The sequence below is a fragment of the Thermobia domestica genome, chromosome 15 (genome assembly GCF_964235325.1).
Source record: "Thermobia domestica chromosome 15, izTheDome1.hap1.1, whole genome shotgun sequence".
Taxonomy (NCBI): Eukaryota; Metazoa; Arthropoda; class Insecta; order Zygentoma; family Lepismatidae; genus Thermobia; species Thermobia domestica.
The window spans coordinates 110,770,927-110,792,465 of NC_137468.1; the positions used below are offsets into that span (position 1 = coordinate 110,770,927).

Consider the following 21,539-nt stretch of genomic DNA (forward strand, 5'->3'; position numbering starts at 1 on the left):
CATCTTGTTTACTTCTAGTCAGGGGTAAAAGTGGATGTGAAAAGGTAGGGGGACACTTGACGCCACGCCGTCCCCCGTGCTATCTTTCCCCATTGTAATTTTTTTAGAAAGTGGGGGACGCCAAATATATTTTCTGGAAGTGGGGACGACATCACCCTCGTTCCCCTCACTTTTACCTTACTTCTAGTGCGATAATTGTTCTTTATTTCTTGTTTTAAACTTTTCCGCTTATTCGTTTCATTGTCAGATGTCAGTTTGATAAATTCTAGTTGTTCTATATTTTAATAAACTGATTTCTGTTAATGCAGCCAACTGCTTTTTGACAACCAAGGAATGTAATTGGAATATCAACATCGCAATATCATGGCTTGCTTTAGAACCACACATACATAGATTAGTATTGTATATCATTTTCAAAAACAGTGACATTCCATTGGTCTAGTCATAAAGTGCAAATTGCAATAGATATATAGCTATAACTGATAGTTACGTAATATAATTCCCAAAAGAGAAGCATAGATATACCAATTTGATTACATCTGATCATTAGGTCTAAGTATTTTCCCCACTTTTTAAAATGTCCTCTGAGAAAATATTTTATTTGCTTAACAACGAAAAACATTTCTATTTGGAAAGATGCGAGCGTTTCTTTGTTTTAGATATTACCACATTCGGCATGAAGAAAACTTCTGTTCGGAGGTCAACTTTGAAATAAACTTTACCGGTATATTCGTAAGCATAGACTTATTTTAGATTTATTTCAATGTAATAAAGCTTATTTTTAAATTCTTACAGCTGATATGATTTTTGGCGTCTTAAGTTACTATCGGTACGGCAAATCGCCTCATTTCAGCCCAATTCGATAATTGCTTATGCTATATTGTTACAAGATGGATATTATTGTCACTATCAAATTTATATTTATGAAGATTTCAAATTTTGTTTTCCTTGTAGTTTTTACTGTACCGGTATTACGAAAATAGACCCGCATAATTTCATAATCGTCGCTACTAAAAAGGATTTTACTTACGATGATTAGTCAGGTTCGAAGAACACTCGTTGATACACTAAAGACGTAATTGGTAGTAACTCTCCATTTTCTTTTCCGAGACGTAGTTAAAATTACCGTCGTTCTCCTGTCGTGAACTCCATTGTCTTGTAGTCAAAAATATGGGTGGAGTCTTCTTGCCTTTTAACTCATCACTTCTTCTCGTCGAGGCAATTGTCTGTAAGAGTACGGCTACCTCCCAGCGTGCTTTATAGGTTTATGACGTCACGGAATCTGATTGGCTATTGCGCGACGTGGCGGAGCCTGTCAGACAGAGTGGATGGGCTGGTTTTCTTGCAGCGGCTGAAGTCCTCGGAGTCCGGAGTGAGATGTTGTGGAGGAAGGTAGTGAATTGTTTGTGACGGTTTTGTGTTCCGTTTTCGTGACATTTTTGTGCTTTTTCTCGGATTTCTTGTGCATATTATGATAAAGTGAAGTTAATGTGATAATATGAAGTGAGTACTTTGCTTAATTCGGCTGATTTTGTGGTTAAAAGTGAATAGTATGGATTACGTGAGTAACTCAGCCGTACAAAAGTATGGCCATGTTGACGACAGGCTTACCCCAAGAGCAACGTCAGCAGTTGGGGTAAATTAAACGCTTTGGTTCTGTAGTATAGCTAAGGTAAGTCCGTAATTGTATATATTTAGTTGCGATCTACTGATATATAGTCTTTATTGCATGTATTTTGTTCTTTTGAGTATTATGTAGCATTTTTGATAAAAGACGTATTTCTGGAATGGCCCTGATGCGGTTTCGTTCCCCACGGAATGCGAATACAACCAGCATAGGAGAGTCTCCAAGAACGATATGGTCTGTGTACAACATCGAATGCTAATAAAACATTATTTTTGTGTTCAGAATGTAAAACAGTGCTACTTTTCGTCGTACAGGTATGAAAAGTTAAAACAGTAATTTTCTCCCTTTTTTGGCGGATATGTGGCAACATTGCCCATTACATTAGTGAGAGAAGCTAGAGGGAGGAGAGCTGTGTGAGTGCGTGTTAGTGTGTGTGAGAGAGTGTGTGTATGCGTAAAGAGAAGCAAAAAAAAAAAAAAAAAAAAACGTTTGTTGCTTACTTTAGCTGCGGACAGATAGAAGTACAGCAGTTACTTTCTCAGTGGAAAACCAATACAACAAACAATGTAGAACATTAAAAACCAAAGAAGAAGAAAAACAAAGAAACTAGCCTGTGTGGGTCTTGTATACAAGAATGAAGGGAAAAAAGACAACACAGCAATCTCGTCCTGAAATGCATCAGCGAACAGTGTTGCCAGATTGAAAATTGTTTCGGATGACCTGGTACAGTGAAGTTAAGCTGTTTTGCCTTTCTTGGCGCTGTTGAACATCTGCCGGTCGCTGTATTGTTCCCCTGGGGTCGAGGACTCTTGCGCTGCCTCGCTGAAAGAGATTGCTGCAGAAGGAAAGAAAAAAAAGGCGCGTCGTGAAAAGAAGGCTCATTAAAAATTCAGCACGAATGGGATATTCATACATAACTCCGCATTCACTTCTTCCGTGTAGTGTCAAGCAAGGATATGTGAATAGATTTATTTATTTATTTGTGCCATGATTTTCTCTTGTGAATGTTGCAATACTTTCTTTGCATTGTGATGCATTGATGAATTTCTAGTAAAGAAATTATCATTGTCTTACTTTATAAATCTATGTGAACATTAAAGCATCTTGCTGATGTTGTAATCTTTATTTCTGTAGGGCTATGTCATTTAAATAAGTCGTGTACAGAAAGAATCTATAAGAAGAAGATATATTGGAACAGGAGAAACCTGACGGAACTTTCGGATACAATGCTATCAATTACAAAATCGCGTGACCTGGTCAGGTTTGTAGGCAGGACACTAAGATAAAGTGGGGAGGGGGAACGAGATAAGTTTTGGAAGCGCTAATTTGAGTTCACCTTACATTGTTGTCTGTTTCTTTTTCGGACATATATTTTATCTAAACAAACAACTGAAATCCTGAGGGGAGCTGAAGGCGGTCGCAGGGATCGGCCCCAGGTAACCCCCCTAGCTATAGGCCTGCTCGTTGATCGTTCTAGGGACTCTTCCTACCAGAAATGTTCACTGTACTCTCTACCATAATATGCTGTAGTGTTGAAAAGTCTAAGGAATTTTCTCACTGAAATGAGTCGGTGGGTAAATACACTCGGCAAGGCAAACGAGGAGTGGATAACTCCCTAATGGAAGGTGATTAGTTTAGAGAGAGAGAAGTTAAAACTTTAGTCGTCAATATAATTCAAAATTTCGATCTTGTACTTAATAAACCTTCTAATGTACTTGATTTATTTTTCTTAAAGTCATACTAACAGTTTACGAAGAATAGATAATGTTGATATAGTTTTGTCATATTTTAGATTCCTACAACACTTGAGGTAAAGCGCAAGATAATGATTGCAGGGAAGCTATATGGTGAGATTAGCATCTGAAGTTTCGTTTTGTAGGTCCATACCGTCCATTCGGGATATACCGGTACTTTGAATGTATGAATGTATTCTGTGGAAAATACAAATAAGTTGAATTCTAGATTTAATGGTTATTGTTCTGTTATTTAGAAACGTTGGTGATGAAGAACCTACTGAAAGACCTCCTTGATAAGTAGTGAAGCTTGCTTTCGAGAGAAAGCTCATGTGATATCTACAACATAATGGTATTAACAAAGTAAACAGAACTCGCACGCACGCTAAACATGGAAAACAGGCTCAGTATATCTCACCAAAAGTGTCCTGCTGTATTCTGAATAAGCCCTACGTGTTTTATTTTATAATTTATTATTTTCAGTGAGATAAGCACGCATCCCCAGAAATATTCGTTGGGACCAAACTTTGGGGGAAGGGCCCAATACTTTAAATTACGATGTCTACGTAGTATTGAACTTCTGTTATTCTATATCCGTAAAGACGACAAGTAATTACTAATTACTACCTCTATTCTCAGGACAAAAAAATATCTAACTAGATTGTAGTTTAGAAGAATTGTAAAACCAAATCTTTATGCTACATAAAACACTTCTCTTCTAAACGAATCTAGTTTTATTAAGAAAGTGTACATAATGCATGTCGAGTTAACTGTTTTTTGGGGGGAGAGGAGGCGGGACTCGGTAGACCTCGTGTGAGTGCGTCCCGGTGTGAGATCGTATGTGGACTGAATATAAAATTCGTGCTAAGTGACGAAAATGGAAAAGTTCGATTTAGTGTAAAAAAGTGGCCTTTGTGCCTAACACTACTCAGTGTAAAACTGGTTATCTAGTTCACTGTAGAAGTAGTTCAAATAATCCCCAGAAGAATGCACGTGCCTATATGTCCCATCAGTTTTTCCCATCAATATTTTCGTTTCTTTACTCAGCACGGATTTTATATTCAGTCTACATATTATTTCAATTAATGTAGTGAAAATCTTATCCATATCAGCATACGTATGAGGCAAAAGTTGAAGACGTCTTATCTCGAAAATGTGTTGTGAAAGTGATGCCCTGCCTATAAACAAATGTATCTCGTTCTATTGGAAGAATTCTCGTCTCGTCTCGTTTCGTGCGCAACCGAAGAGATTTTTTTTTTTTTTTCGTGTAATCACTGTAACTAGGGTTGTTGTCCTTAGACAAGACGAGACAGAATTTTCACAGAAGATACGAGGCGAGACAGTTTTTCCAATAGAAACAAATACTTTCAAAGACATAACTTTTATGCCTCCTTTTCTATACAAGACAGCCTCAAATCTTGTTTTGTGGACAACACTAACTGTAATTTTTTAACAATCTTTCATTATTCACTTTGTTATATTACGAACGAGAAAATGTAAAGGCTAGACAAATATAATGTACGCTACTACTCCTGTACATCTTGTCATTACTATGTTCGTTATTTAGCATTTAATACAATATAATATTGATATGATCAAGGAAATTACAGAAGAATCACGAGTACCGCGAATAAAATACACCTAACATTGCGCTAGCTAAAGAGGATACATGCCTTATGCTGAATATAATGAAACCTAGCCGTAACATAACCATAGCTAATTAAAAGAAGATTAAAATTCAATAGATGTGGGACATTACAAGCAAGGGCTATCTTCGAAATTCTCAACTTAAATGCAGTGAAATCCAAAGCAAAGTAGCCAACTTGGAGTATACCTCATTCAACTTTTTATATGGAGTTTTAAAATTCCTATTTCAACAATATAGCAAAGCTCCCCGTGTTTAATGATATAAATGTTCTTTGAATGGAAGTAAGGAGGAAAACAGGAATAATCACAATTTGAATTTTCATATACATACGAACAAAGTGTATCGAAAGAAGATTTAAAACACCCACGTGTATAATGTGATCCACATTTATGTATAAAGTGGTCATTGTGGCATTAACACAGTTGATCTGGATAAAACCCATAAATAACATATTGAAATGTATCGAGTGAAATACAGAAGGAGAGTAATTGCGTGAAGAGCTTTCGTCGTATAAAATAAGATGCACGAAAAATATCGTTTGAGGTATTTCTAATTGTGTGCTTATTTTAATGGTTATATAAAGAAAATTAAAGATAGGAACCAGGGCCAGAGCTGAATGTCACTCATTAGGTTATGACTTATGCTGAAAATATCAATCTGATAGGAGATGGCATGAAAACAACAGAAAGGAATAAAGACATTTTAAACTCCGGTAGGGAGGTGGATTTATAAGTCAGTGCAGAGAAAACGAAATACATGGACATTCTCCTGGACCATAATTCTGCAAACTATAGATACGTTAAAATATCAAGTAGCATTTTCGACCAAGTAGACACTTTCAGATGTTTAGGGTAAACATTAACGGACCAAAACCATATCCAAGAACAAACTAAATGTCGCCTGAAGATTAAATTCTTGTTATTATTAAGTCAAAATTGTTTTGTCTTCGCGAATTCTGTGAAAGAATTTGAAACTTAAAATATACGAAAAGATAATTATGGAATTAGGAAGGGGAACTGCATAATTTAGACCGTTTAGTTAGCATTGTTAGTTTCATTAAGTACAGGAGACTCAGGTGGGCAGGTCATGTAGCAAGAATGAAAGAAGGTACAAGCGCCTTTCAAATTTTAACTGGAAACCCAATTAAAATAAGATTGGAAACCCAATTAGGAAGTCATAGGCGCAGGTAGGAGGAAATATTAAGATGGACCCAGTTGACTAAGAACAGAAATTAATGGAGAGCTTTCGTGAATGCAGGATTAAAGCTTCGGGTTCATAGGCTGTATTTAGTTAGTTTAGTACATATTTTAATGTGTCACATGGAACATTTTCATTGAATAATTCCTTTATTTTATTATTGCCATTATGGAGTTAAAACGCGTTCTGTATCGTGTATTATGTTGCACGCGTTGTTGTAGTTATATATTTTGTTGTTATAATTCACGTCCAGGTTTGTAATGACTAGCTTGTAGAGCTGTCCTTACAATAAATAACTGAATTTTTGGTTCTAAGTGATTAAACGATATACCCAGTTGGTGGAGAAATAATGGTGTGACTCTTTCTTACAATGAATGAATTTCATCCGCGCTTGTAAAGAAAAGTTGAAAAGAAGAAACTCCTTGAACTATGTGTTACACGCTATATGCTTCGTTAACCACATTCCGAAACAGAAACAGTGCAGTGCAATTCCTGCTGCTGTTTGTGAGTGGAAAATGCCTTCTTTCATTTTTCCATCAGCACGATCTGCCATAAATTGTACAGGGTTCCTGTCTTTAACAATACTTTCATCTATTAATTTTCAAGTAATTATATACATAAAATAAATTATTATTGTTATTATTATTACAGTTAAGATACAAATGCAAAGTTATTTTATGCTGGAAAAAACATTTCATGTAAAAAGGAATTTCGCACATATGTCGGAGAGGGTCTACATGTAAAGATACAATCTCTGCATTTTCTGTGAGAGAGAAATCTCGGCAAAATAGCATCCTGCGAATTTCGAACCTGGCACCCTACGATTGTGAAGCGAGAACCGTAACCATTCGCCTACACTTGTTTCTGTTCGTTTATGAACTAACATTTGACTATGAGAATCATGTAGACCAATGCTCGAAAAATTTTCTTCTGACCTCATCTAGGCGCCAGTTCTGGTAAACCAAGCGCCATGATGATAAGGTCCAATTTAATACATATACGCCTTTATGTTTTGACGGTAAATAAGCTAGGTGCCAGATTCGAATTTCTAGTCGTCATAGTGACTTGACATCCATGATTTGTCGAGCTTTGATGTAGACGATATATAGTAGATTAAGGGAGGGGACAGGGTTTGAATATTGATAAGCTACTTAGACAGTTTAACACACGCAACACTCCAATCGATCCGAATTATAATTTGCTGAACTTTTGGTATCTTAATTTCTAAGAAGACAGAGTACTCTTAGAAATTTTCAATACGATTCTGAAGTTTTTATTTTTAGAAGAAAACGAAACGTCTTAAATGTGATAGGATGTGTGTGGGTTGCTGACATTTGAGTTGAGTTGAATTTCAGTTTAGCGTCCCTTTCAGCAGCGAGCCTATGTGAGACGTGGACCTACTGATTAACGTGGAATCCGAACCACATGAGCTCCCGCCGGGAATCGAACCCGGGTCTCCCGCGCCAGCTGACATTTGAAATGTTACCGTCCAGACAACTAGTAAGTTGTAATGAGATGTTGCTTATTTTCGAACTTTTCCGTAGGAGAGTTTAGTGGGATATCAAAGTTATAGTATGCAAGCTTGTGTGACATGAAAACACGATTGTAGAACATATAATAGATGTGAGGCTGAAGAATATATATGTGATGTCTAATAAAAAGAAAAAAATGTCAAAATTAATGAAATAACTGTAAGGAATGTTAGCAAAACTTTATAGTTTCTATGTACACGTCTCTTGTGCAATTTTGTGCGATGGATTACGTAATCTTTGAATACTAATAATAGATTCTGCCTTGTGTTCCATCAACAAATTAATTATATATGATATAGTGTTAAAAACGAATGAGGTGCTACAAATTGTAGAGAAAAAAAGGATAATTTTAGTTATTATTAAGAAGAGGAAGAGAAACTGGCTGGGACATTGGCTAATGGAACTGTAGTCTATTATCAGGGACGTGCTAGAGGGTATGGTGGCAGGAAAAGGAGGGAGGGGGCGAAGGAGACTCAAATTAATGGACGATATCAAAATAGAAAAATCATACATGAAGATGAATATCAAATGAAAGCGTTTCAGAGTTTTAAACTGCCGAAAAAGCGATATTATGATTTAAGAAAACGCCCTTCGGGGTTTGAAAGCTATGAGATCTATTACAAGCAGTTGAAGAAATTACAAAGTTTAGGTTAGTCAGATTAGTTTAGTTTACCATAATATAAGTAATCATATCGCGGCTAACGGAGCTTAGCCTATAACTGTATTTTGGTCTAACGATGAGATCATAAAAAGAGTATATAGATGGTAAAGTACTTTGCAGAGATGCCCCAACTCATGAGTTCTGACTCAATTGACTTGTAGGGGGGCAACTGCTCCCTTCAGGGAAGCTCTTCGCCGTTCGAGGAGACCCACTTTCTTACTCCATATACGATACGAACATGAAATTATAAATGAAACATCAAACAGGTTCACTACATTACATAAACAAAACAGCACACAAAAGGCAGGGCTAAATAAAACAGAGTCGTGCGCCCATTTCAGTAAAAAATATCTACTCTTAGGGGCCCTAGAAAGAATATTTATTCGTATGGCTTTGAGATTTGTCAATATTGTCCCTTTAATTAATTTGTCATGTATGGAACGGGGCTAGGGGCGTGTGGGAGGACCCACAGGCTCAGGGAACCCACAAAGAGTAAGAGAAAGATGGAAAGAAGGGACCTATTTTCGAACTTTGAAGGAAGACCCAAAAGAGCTTTTTCAATGGGGCCCAAATGTTACTGCTTGTCCCACTCGAAAAAATCTAAACTTACGGCGCTGCTCGAACTCAATAGTTAAGCACGCAAGAACATTTGAACATGAAAGGATTAAATAGTATACTGAGACTCCGCCCAGCTCCGTAAGTCACGGTGGCTCAACAGTAAAGCATTCTATTATTGTGCATTGTGTCCTTGTTCGATCACAACTGCCGCTATTTTTTATTTTTTAAAATGTATTTTTATCATTGTAGTAGTATTATATTATTTTTTGGTGAAAAAATGGGCCTCCTAACCGAAGAAAAAACTTTTTTTTGTATGTGGTGTGGTCAGACGTCGAAAACTGTCTAAAATGAATAAATGACTGTCAACTGTGGTTGGTTATAGGCTGTCTGAGCTGGATGAATTAGTATCTGTATAATTTTCAAATACAGTCTGAATAGTTAGTCACATTCCCATCCCACTTCAGATCTCCTCAACTGGTGATTTATGGTTCACAGCATTTCAACTTTGTCTTTGGATTAAGATTTTGTTGTCAAATAGACACGATATTTGCAAATTAGAGAGCTGTTTCTTCCCTGCTTGAATGCATTGCATTATATTTAGGTGTTTTTAATTATTTCTAGTCTAGTTTTTGACTAATTTCCATCAAAATTGCGAAGAAAATAAAAACATTTAAGACCAAAATTATCATCAAATGTAACTAAGTTAAGTAAGTTATTGGTTAGTCATAAAAAGAAACTATATTAATTTAATCTACAATAAAGAAATAATTCACTAGGTACAGTCACTGTTAACTTGTTACTTCGAAATCCGTGTGGTGTGTATGGAGTAAACCAGAAATTAGAATTAAAAAAAAAAAAAAACACACAATCGTCAGAAAAAACAAATTCTCCAAGTAAGCAGGCTTCAGTTTACATTGTACTACTACTAACATTAGCTTTCTATTCCTCTGCCTCAAACTGAAGTTATTTGTTCCGATGCTCTAAATGTAGAGACAGTAAACTAAAATTTGTTATAAATTTCTAAAATTTAACACTTGTAACATAATATATATAAACATTCCGTATGTTAGAACTAAGTATTAGCTATAAGAGTTGAAGATTGGTCATATGAATCTCAGTAATTAAAAGCAAAATGTAAGGTTTGATTAATTTTTCCGTATTCAATTTCATGGAATTTTCAAATGCTGTACTTTATTTTATTAGTGGTGAGAGAATACATACAATCAAATTCTCGGTGCCTGACGGACTGTTCGGTTTCAGACTCTGAATAAAAATGTAATTATGAAGCTTCTTGAACCGAACCACTATGCTGACCATACATTATTCGTTTATTTATTTTTTTATTTTAATTTATTTGTTAATTGAGTTCTGTTTAATTCAATTAAGTAGTCTCCGAACGACTAAAATTCATCATGCTACAATGCTTTGGAATGTTTTGATGTGTTTTTGTAATAAGTTCGTGACTCATAATTATGTCTAACACTTAACAGCATAATTTAATACTTGTGCTTTTTTTTTATTTGGTCTTATTTACTTCATTCATATATACTATTTTATAGTAGCATTTTTTTTTCAGTTTCTTTGTGTCTGAAGTTTAGCCTCTTGTTTGAACATCAAACCAATGTAAGACAAGAACTTCCAATTTAAATCTGTGTCCAATAATTTGCCCTGTCACTTTAATAAATACAATACAGCTTGTCCAAGTTTCTCAGACAGTAAATAAAGTTTTAGGAGACTAAATAAGTTTTCCCGAATCAAATGTCAAACTTGTACCGAAAAATAAATTCATTCCAGTGTAAATATGCTGTAATCAATTGTATTTCCATTGTCAGTTCGTTATTACGTAGATTTAGTATGTACCTGCTGTTTTGCAAAAGTGACCTCTTTAAGTATTGTATAATTTAAATAATTTTATATGGCAAATTACTGCATTTTCATTACTGCACTTTAAAGAAATGCAGTCGATCAATCTTATCTAAAGATGCAAAATTATTTGGATTTCTATCGGTCCTGGCGTGGCAAAATGTTAGAATACAGATTTTTGTCTTACATTGGTTCCATTTTCAAACGAGAGTCTACACAAAGAAACTGAACATGAAAAATAACGCTCCTATAAGAGTAACCTAAATGACGTAAGTAAGATTAACTAACAAAAAAATGCACAAGCATTCAATTACACTGTATTATACATAGCTGTAAGTCACGAATTTATTCTTAAAACACAATAAAATCTTCCAAAGCATTATAGCATGAACGGTTTTAATCGTTCGGAAACTTCTTAATTGAATTAAATAAAACTCGATTAACATAAATATCTATATTAAAATAAAAAGTAAACAAGTAATACATGGTCAGCATAGTGGCTCAGTTCAAATAGCTTCATAATTACGTTTCGATTCCGAGTCTAAAACCAAAAAGTCCGTCAAGCACCGAGAAACAACCATTTCACTGTAGACCCCTATGTATTCTCCCACCAGTTATAACAGAGAGTACAGCATTTGAAAATTCTATGAATTTGAATATCAATGTTGCTTCGTTAGAAATTGAATATATGCCACTATGCACCATTATTCAAACCTAACTTCTTTTGCTTTTAGTTACTGAGATTCATATAAGTAATCTCACATTCTTATAATTCTATATAATTCTGTATTCTAAACGTATTCTCACTTCCTGCATTTTATGAATACCTATAAAATTGGAAATTAAAATTTAGAATTAAAAACAGTTTTCGAAAACGCTGTTACACGTGTTCAGTTATATTTAATAAAGTTATATGCCGAGTTTTAGCTTCCTAAATTCAGGGATTCGTGAAGTACACTATGCTTGAAGATAATAATAATAATAATAATAATAATAATAATAATAATAATAATAATAATAATAATAAACTTAGGATAGATATTTTAAAGAATGTTTCCTTATCTCTTGCTTCAGTGTCAAAAGGGTGTTCTGCTCAAATGTATGACGTGGGCGTTAACGAATGATTCATTACTCTTTTATATAATTGTATAGCTTAGTGCAGTCGTTCCCAGTCTTTTTTGACTTGCAACACACTTTACTGAACGTTTCTGACATTGCGATACAGTTGTTTGATTTTATATTAACAATAATCTTAACCCATTTTTCGCAGACGTTGCATATATGCAACACTTAATATAGTTTGTATTTTTTACTCAATTTTAATATATATTTTAAAAATGTCGCCATTATTATTTAACTTTGTGCTGGAATACGCCATAAGGAAAATCAAAGATAGCAACCAGGGCCTAGAGTTGAACGGCATTCACCAGGTTATGGCATATGCTGATGATGTAAATTTAATAGGGGATGATAGGAGAACAGTAGAAATAAATGCAGAGATATTATTAAACGCTTGCAGGGACATGGGTTTAAAAGTAAATGCAGAGAAAACTAAATACATGGAAGTGCGTCGGGACCGTAATACGGCAAATTGTGGAGGCGTTAAAATATTAAATAATACTTTTGATAAAGTGGATAGTTTCAAATATTTAGGAACAATATTAACAGACGAAAATCATATTCACGAAGAAATTAAATGTCGACTAAAAGCAGGGAATTCGTGTTACTATTCGGTTCAAAATCTCTTGTCGTCGCGAATTCTGTCGAGGAATTTGAAGCTTAAATATATAAAACGATAATCATGCCTGTTGTTCTGTATGGTTGCGAAACATGGTCGCTTACTCTGAGGGAAGAACATAGACTGAAAGTATTTGAGAACAGGATCCTGAGAAGAATATTCGGACCCAAGAGGAACGAGAATGGGGAATGGCGGAAGCTTCATAACGTGGAACTACATAGTTTATACGGTTTACCCAACATTGTTAGGATCGTCAAGTCTAGGAGGCTTAGGTGGGCAGGTCATGTAGCTAGAATGGAAGAAAGTAAAAACGCTTTCAAAGTCTTGACTGGTAGACCCATAGGAAAACGACCATTAGGAAGACCTAGGCGCAGATGGGAGGATAATATTAAGATGGATCTCGCAGAGATAGGAATACAAAGTAGAAACTGGATCCAATTAGCTAAGGATAGAAGTCAGTGGAGAGCTTTTGTGAACGCGGCACTGAACCTCCGGGTTCCATAGGCCATAGAGTTAGTTAGTTAGTTATTTTAAAAATGTTGCATTGTTGCTTCAAGTTCTTCCTTGTATATTGATGATTTTTTTTTTTTTCGTTTCTCTAATATATGTAAAGGTCAGCCATTTTCCAAAGTGGATAAAATTACTGCGAAAAATGGGTTAATTACAATTAGTCGAACCTGTTCTATTTACACAGGCACAGTTCTAATATGAACGTGAATCTCTTTCCCACTTCTCACTATATCTATGCAATTCCTTTTACGAACACAAGCAAAGAACAGGACGACTCTCAAAAGGAGTGAATTGCTATAGACAAACAAATAAATGTATTATTTTAATATATAGAATGTTGGGTTGAATTTTGGCAAACTTGGATAAGTAATATGTGAAGACTTTTTTATTTATTTATTTATTTTAGTTTCTTATATTCGAGTACGCCTCATTTGTGGGTCCACAAGCCTTCGAAGTTGTCGTCCAGGGTAGGTCGACAGTCACAAATCTCACTATTCTTAACAATTTTGTAGCAAGAACCCTAGATCAAGGTGGTCAAGTAGATATTATCTACACCGATTTTGCAAAAGCATTTGATAGAGTAAATCACAAGGTACTAATAGAGAAACTTCGTCAATTTAACTTCTCCGCAGAGTTAACTGGGCTGTTCGAGTCGTATTTGAGAGACCGAAGGCAGTTCGTTGTATATAAGGGATTCAAGTCAACCGAATACTTGCAACTATCTGGTGTTCCACAAGGGTCAAATTTGGGTCCACTACTATTTGTAATATTTATAAATGATCTTCCTAGATGTATAACGTATTCCCACAAATTGTTGTATGCCGATGATCTCAAACTTTTTAGATGTATAAATTCCATAAATGACTGTAATCAACTTCAACAAGACATAAATTCAGTAGTGCAATGGTGTCAAAGTAATTTATTGAATGTAAATATTAGTAAATGTAAAATCATGAGTATTACAAAACGTAAAAAACCAGTGCAATTTAAATATTAAATTAATGAGACTCCACTACCCGTTGTAAGTACTGTCAATGATTTAGGAGTAATGTATGATACGAAATTTACATTTGAACCTCATATTGATAACATAATAAATGAAGCGAACAAAAATCTTGGGTTTATTCTGAGAATTAGTAGGGAATCCAGTCCAAATTTCTTAGATATCTTGTATATAAGGAAACAAACATTTTCCCAAGAACTGAAAACACTAATTCATTAAATAGGAATTTTGAAACTCTAACACAAACAAAGAAGAACGTTATCAGACATGATATTTTTGTACAAGGTACTTAATTATAAGCTAGACTGCAACGAATTGTTTTCGAGCTTTCAAATAAACGTTCCAGGTAGAAAAACACGTCCAGAAAACTATAACTTCTTTTATTGTGCAAAAGCAAGGACTAATATCCTAAATAAGTCGCCAACATGGAGGATTAGTGCAATCTACAAGAGACTCTTAAAAATGACAAATAATGTAGATATTTACGCTGATTGCCTCACAAGGTTTAAAAGGGAAATTGTAAATATATTATTTCATGAAAGATGAACACTGTAATTGGGTATAATACCTGTTGTGTTCTGTTTCAATAAATAAATAAATAAGTTGCCAACTTGCAATATGTTAATAATTCAGATTAAAGCAAAGCGCCTGAAATGTCCACAAACCCGATATACGTAGCTCCTCTACTGGTTGCCTTTCATAAGGGTATCAACATCAACGTCCTAGTGACAATATTAAACTAATAGGGTCAAAATGACGCCTAAAATTGGAATAGAAAAGTAAAGACAGATTTTTCTTTTTTTAATTTGAATAAGAAGTAGCAAATCTACACAAAATTTGGAATCGATCAGCGAAAACGGCACGTTTCTAACACTTATGGTTTTCGAAATCTCATTGTCGAAAGGATTGGCCACGAACTTACAAATTTTTCTTGACCACAAACATACAAACCTAGCGTAATATATGGACTAGCTGAACATGCGCTCTCTACACAGCGCATCATTCACATATGAGTATGAATCTCCTTGTCATTCCTCACAACATTTGTACATGTCCCTTTGCAGACACAAGTGAAAGACATCTTGATAAAAATCGGCAAAGGAGCTTCTTCGTGCCTAAGCGGTTAGCATACGCCCCTTTGGCGTGGGAGACCCGGGTTCAATTCCCAGCGGGAGCTCATGTAGTTCGGATTCCACGTTAATCAGTAGGTCCTTTCTGATATAGCCTAGCTGCTGAAGGGGGCGTTAAACTCAAAGTCAACTCAACTCAAAAATCGACAAGCAGTACCATAAATGGGAGATCTTTTCGATTAGTTTTACAATATCTCCCACCGTTTGCAAGATTTGAGCCTACTTCCGGTTGGAGTTTCCAATTCATGTATGACCAGTGTTTTCTTTCGTCTTGCATCCAGTATATAATAAGCAAATACATTACATACACAATTAATTATGTCAGTGATATATGGTGTTCATTAAGCAAAACACTCCAAAGGATAAAGATTCATCTTAGACTGGGGAAATGGTTGTCCTTCGTTTTCCATTACCCATGAAAGAAATACCTGAGAGATACAACCCCTGTATAGAAATATGTAGTGTTGAAATGTATAATTCGTAGGATATGATGCTTTACTATTTAAAATTTCAACACTTCCAGTGTACCCCTAAAAAAATGTAATAAAGAAATAACGGCCATGTTTTTTTTTTTTTTTTTTTTTTTAATATACAATTAGAACTGGACAGTCTACACAAAATTTGCAATCGACCAGTGAAAACGGTACGTTTCCAGCACTAGTGGTTTTCAAGATCTCATGTTGTTCGGAGACAAACATATAAACCTAGCATTTTAATATATAGATAGTGTGTAACCCTATAAGTTGCTAGAAAACAGTAGCTCTGGTAGTACAGATATTTTTTTCTGGCGTTGACTGATACACTTTGTCTCAAAATGATTTTAACCGATTACCAATGCTTCATGATTGTTAAATTCTGAAATTTCGCGACACACCCAATGGGACGCGCTGGTTGGGAACCGCTGGCTTAGTGAATCCGGTTGATTAATATACATTGAGGAATTATTCCACAAGTATACCATTTAAAATGACAGTTGCTTAAGCATGATTTTAAAGCGACCTTCGATATTTACTTTCAATAAATTAGTCTCCCGTGAGCCTACTTCCTGTTTTCCAACAATCTGACAGTCCGTTTCACTGTATCTTATCTACAACAACGCGCTTTTCCAAGAAATTGAAAACATAACTCTTTATTTGTAACAGCAGCATGCATCTTGAAATGTAGCAAGCTGATTGTAAGCAGGTCTTACATTATCAGACCATATTTCACAAGTGTCATTAACGAGCTCATTTCTTTTAAAGGTTGACTGATAGAAGTTTTCACTAATGTTTTCAATTACTTAGTTTCTTACAAGCAAACTCTTGCAGGAATATATTCATAAAAGATTGAGTTACATGAATAGCAGCAAAAGTATCCGAACGTTGCTAAGGAATTATTTATATACTACATACATACGTAATAACATGTGTTTTCGTTATCGAGCATAAGTAAAAAATAAAACACAAAATAGCCTGCAACAATGTCGACCCTAATCATAACCATTAATACAGGATGATACTCTTAAATAAGCATACAATCCTCAAAAGTTGACAAGAGAATTCGTTTATTTTAGGTGAATATGATTAAACAACACTTTCTTTGATACAATATTTGTAAGCCTAGATTCTGCTGTAAGTAAAATTCAAGTGCAACTGCTATATTTTTGCTCAACACTTTACTTCCCATATAGTCTCTTATTTGCTGCCGTAATTTAATTTTAGTAATATGAACTAATTAATGATGGCAGCAAATAAGATACTATATAGGAAGTGATGGGAAGAGGAGGCAGTCGTTCTTTTAGAAAAAAAGGTCCCTGGAGGGCACTGCTGGTACTTTTCTATTTATTATTATATTGTAGACGTATTGCTTTGGTCTCCTCCGGGGGGCACTCTCAGAGCTCCGGGGGGCAGTGCCCCCAAAAACAGGTCTGGAAGAAACACTGAGAGGAGGTGAGCAAAAGCACTTAAATTTACGCACGGTAGTAATTTAGGGTATGCTATTTCAATAATATTGATGTGCATTGTTGTGTAATGTAATAGCTTCGGTGCCCAGAAGTAGTGCTAAATTTCATCAACCAAACAAAGACACTTCCTAATATTTAAATGAGATTAGAAACCCTTTATTATATATTAGCTGAAATACCCATTCTTCGCATGGGGGCTGTATTTGGAAGTCAACGCCTGTGGGAGTATCTCCATTCATCTCAGCGACCGCGAAAACTATGGACTTGACACTAATATCGGTCATTTTGGATTATTTTTGCATGTCTCGGTAACACCCGCCCCCCCCCCCCCACCTGAACCCCGGACCGCATACAGTGGTATCTGAATTTGAAAGTCTCCGCTAATGAATGTGTCACCATTGATTTCAGCGACCGCGAAAACTGTAAATTCGACACTAATATCGGTCATTTTCTGCTACTTTTACATATCCCGGTGGGGAATGTTCAGCTCTAAACCAAAATCCACATAATGTTTTCTTCCTCTTTCACCTTTCCACGTGTTCTGTATCGCGTTACTTAATGTTTTTATGTAGTTTATTCTCAGACAGTGTTCTAATTAATTTTATTTCCTCGTATTGATTGCGTGTAATATCACTCTTTTCTTCCATACTTTACCAGTCACATCCTCGTTAGTTTCCTTTTCTACTTGTCTCAGTTCTTCACAACCATATTTCGAAAAGTTCTTGGTTCTTTTTCGTCTCCTCTACTCACTTTTGAAAGCTTCTCTTGTAACTCTTTATTCCAAGATGAAACAAATATACTTTTCTTTATCCTAACGGCTTCTTTTGCTTCTCATTTCCTTGCTTTCATTTCGCCTTCACATATTACAGTATACGTTTCTCTATATAGTAAAATTATAGGTCAGAAAATGAACGTAAAAATACTGCGGTGTTTGTAAAATCAAAGCATGATAACATTATTTAGCTATGCAGTGATTAGGAAATTGACGAACGTAAGATTTGGCTTAATTACCTTTGTCTTTTGGCAGTGCTTCTCGAATATGTAAAAATGGATAATTGTATAATATTCGGCTTCTGGAATATATAAAGATGAATAATTGTGTAAAATTTATGAAAGAAATTCACAGACACAAATATTGAGCAATGACTTTTAACACCTTTCTTCCAGCGTTTGAATAGAAAAGAAGAAAAGCTGCAAAGAGAGAATTCTCAAGAAGGCAAAGATCGATTTTCTTATTATGGGAATGTCACTAATGACGTTGAGCTCCCCCTGCTCTCCACTAATTGTTTATTAACGGGCCAATAGTTGACAGTAATTAATAACTATTCGTGCTTTCGCTTCTTATCGATTTGTAGCAACGTCATGTACCAATTAAGAAAAATCTATGGAAGCCCTAAGTTGTGTTTACCTCGTTATAAGAAGGAAAATTCAAATGACACCGTCTTTACTTGTTAGAAAACAAGGGCGCACGAACGCTTGTCTCTTTTTTTTTTTCTCTATTTTGTAATTACCGTTAAAATGTGTATCATTTTGTAACTATAGTGGCAAACGATATCTATAGAGGTATATGATTAGTACCAGAAGCGGCGTAGCATGATACTCTGTTTAGGGAAGCTGTCATTTTTATTACATTATTATTTTAATGCATGAGCCCATATGTTTTCAACCTAGTTATGAATGCCCTGTCTGACGGTGTTAAAGACCCATCACCTTGATGTGTTTTGTTTACAGATGACATTGTCTTATGTAATAGGGTCTACCAACAAAGAAGAGTGGGAAAGAGCTTTGGCGGATAGAAGATTAAATATCAGTAGAAATAAAACATATTATATGAACTTCGGAGAAGATGGAGAGGAAGCTCCACAGATAGAGTGACAGGATCTAAAGAATGTAAGTAGATTTAAATACCTAGGTTCCACTGTGAATAAGAATGGGAGTTTAGATGCGGAAATAGAGCAAAGAATTAAGATGGGGTGGAGAAGTCGAAGAAAATCTCAGGTATTCTTTCTGATAGAAGGCTGACTGTCATGGCAATAGGAAGAACTTTCCAGACCAAGTGAGACCCAAAATGCTATACGGAGCAGACACACGGGAATCAAGAAGGCTCAAGAGAAGAAACTAGACGTGGCCGAAGTGAAAATGCTCAGATGGATGTGTGATGTTAGCAAGTTGGATAACATCAAAAACAAAAGAATAATGGGCAGCGTTAAAGTGGCTGGGATGTCGAAGAAATTACATGAAAAAAGATTATAGTGGTAATGGTAGGCCTGTATTATGAGAAGAAATGATTATTATGTCAGCAAGAAAATGGGGAAGGTAGAAGACAAAAGAGGAAGAGCAAGACCAAAAAGAAAATGAATAGATTATGTAACTATGGACATAACAGCAAAGGAGTTAATATGGGATGACGTGTGGAACCGAGCAAGATGGAAGAGAACCATCAAAAATGTCGACTCTGCGTAAGCGAGAAAACACAGAGTGAAAGCAAAAGAAAAAGAAGATTGTTTACTCAGGAGAAGCTACGCTTCCACAACTTCTCTGCAATTGAACATAAGATAATTTTTGAATGTTATGTTGTTAGTACCAGAATAAATAACACAGAGGACATAAATGCAGATTGAAGATTCAAATTAACGTTTCTGAGAACAAATATGCACATTTTCTCACCTGTAGGAGGGGTAACTTTCTGTTGCATGATGACTTTATTTGCTTCATCATCTCCGTTGGGGACAGCAGATACTGCAATCTTTGTTTGAAAAATGCGTTTGGTTCAAATAAACTAAAATTCACATGTTATAAATTTCAAGACTGATCAAAAGTTTCAATAACTAATTGATTCATACTAGCTTTGCTATCTTGAATAACTTAAACTAAAAATACAAATCGCTGAGCAAAGCAACGTTTATTTATAAAATAATAAATGTGTGACAGTTTCGCCAACTAACTGAACTGGCTTCATCATTGACAGTGTTTGATGAAGCGACTGTGTTCAGTTAGTTGGCGAAACTGTCACACATTTATTATTTTATAAATAAACGTTGCTTTGCCCAGCGATTTGTATTTTTAGTTTTGAAAAAGTTTCAATAGACAAGAAGCTCACAACTATATTTCCCTGTTCCAGTTTTATCAGAGTTCATTTCATGATTTTATTCCATTTTAAGTACAACTATAGTGAAAGCAGTTACTAAGATAAAAAGACCTAAGCTTTGTTCTTATTAGCACTTTGATCAGGATCTCAGAAACAAGATATTATGTATTCGTTTTCGTGACTCTGACCTAACCCGTTTTCCACAAGAATGTGTGGATGTACCCAGAATCACTTGAATACATTGTATTGGCCCGTAGGAAACAAGCTACCAGGTTATGAGTTTTGTGCCCAAACACATTTTGATTTTAGCAAATTTGACCTGAATCAGCGCTTCATAAAGAACTCCTTTGCAATCAATTTTTTACAATCTTGTACCGAGTCATTTATTTATGTATTCTGTACATTCTGGATACATGTTTATCTGATGACAATATAATATTTCACTATTTCCGACTTAAGTTCTATACATTAATTATGTCAAAAATGAATTTAATGATTGTTATTGGTAATAGTCCTTAAATGCAACACAAGATACCAATAGTAGTTTACTTTCAATAAATGCCATGCCAATGAATGTCTATGATTTGAAATCGGAAAAAAAAATGAAGAAGTCCAAATGTTTAAATAATCCATCGAAATTGCGATGTCTAAATGGTCATTGCTTAAAAGCAGGACACCGAAACCTGAAATGTAGGATTTTGTACCAAAATGTAGAGCGTTCAATCGAACAGTAAACTTTTGTCTGAAGTAAAACAACACTCTTTTATCATACGTATTACAAATATTTGATTTCTCAAACTATTTATCTTCTATGTTGATGACATTTTTGCCAACAAATCACTCTTACTCAACACATTCTGTGTCTCTCTGCCAGCTGATGTGGGCGTGTACAAAAGGCAAGTTAATCCTTTCATATTTATGTGGCGCATGTACACCTGTTAAATAGTCTTATTAGTACATATTATGAATGAAACAGGAAGTGGTGTTTGTTTTTATGTATTTGTGTGTGTGCATTCAAGTCTGACGGCCATGTGGTGTTACACACGTGGGACGATTGCTTTTTGTGACATTGTGACAACATTTAACATGCATAAGGGAAATACACGTGCACTTATTATGTAAGCTGTTTATATGAAAACCATATGCGCTGTAGAAAGACATATTTTGATAGTCCCAGCAATTAAGACGTGTTAATGTAGAGAGAACGAGGAATTTTTCAGGTATCTTAAAGCCCTTGATGTAAATGTGGGCATAAGCTCTCAACAGTGACCATTACGATTTCCCTTTTCTCTATCATTTTAGTCGTACG

The 21,539-nt window shown here is 35.2% G+C and overlaps 1 protein-coding gene across 2 annotated transcripts in view; it reads left to right on the forward strand.

The window, feature by feature from the left end:
* Window positions 1-21,539, forward strand: part of LOC145671199 (uncharacterized) — a 270,858-nt gene that overhangs the window by 78,959 nt on the left and 170,360 nt on the right. The window contains exon 1 of one of the 2 annotated variants that reach the window (XM_081740053.1): window positions 1,374-1,672. The exons of the other annotated variant lie outside the window; for it this stretch is intronic. The gene's annotated coding sequence lies outside the window, so the exon portion shown is untranslated. Of the gene's footprint in view, window positions 1-1,373; window positions 1,673-21,539 lie in introns of those variants that run through there. 2 annotated transcript variants of the gene reach the window in all.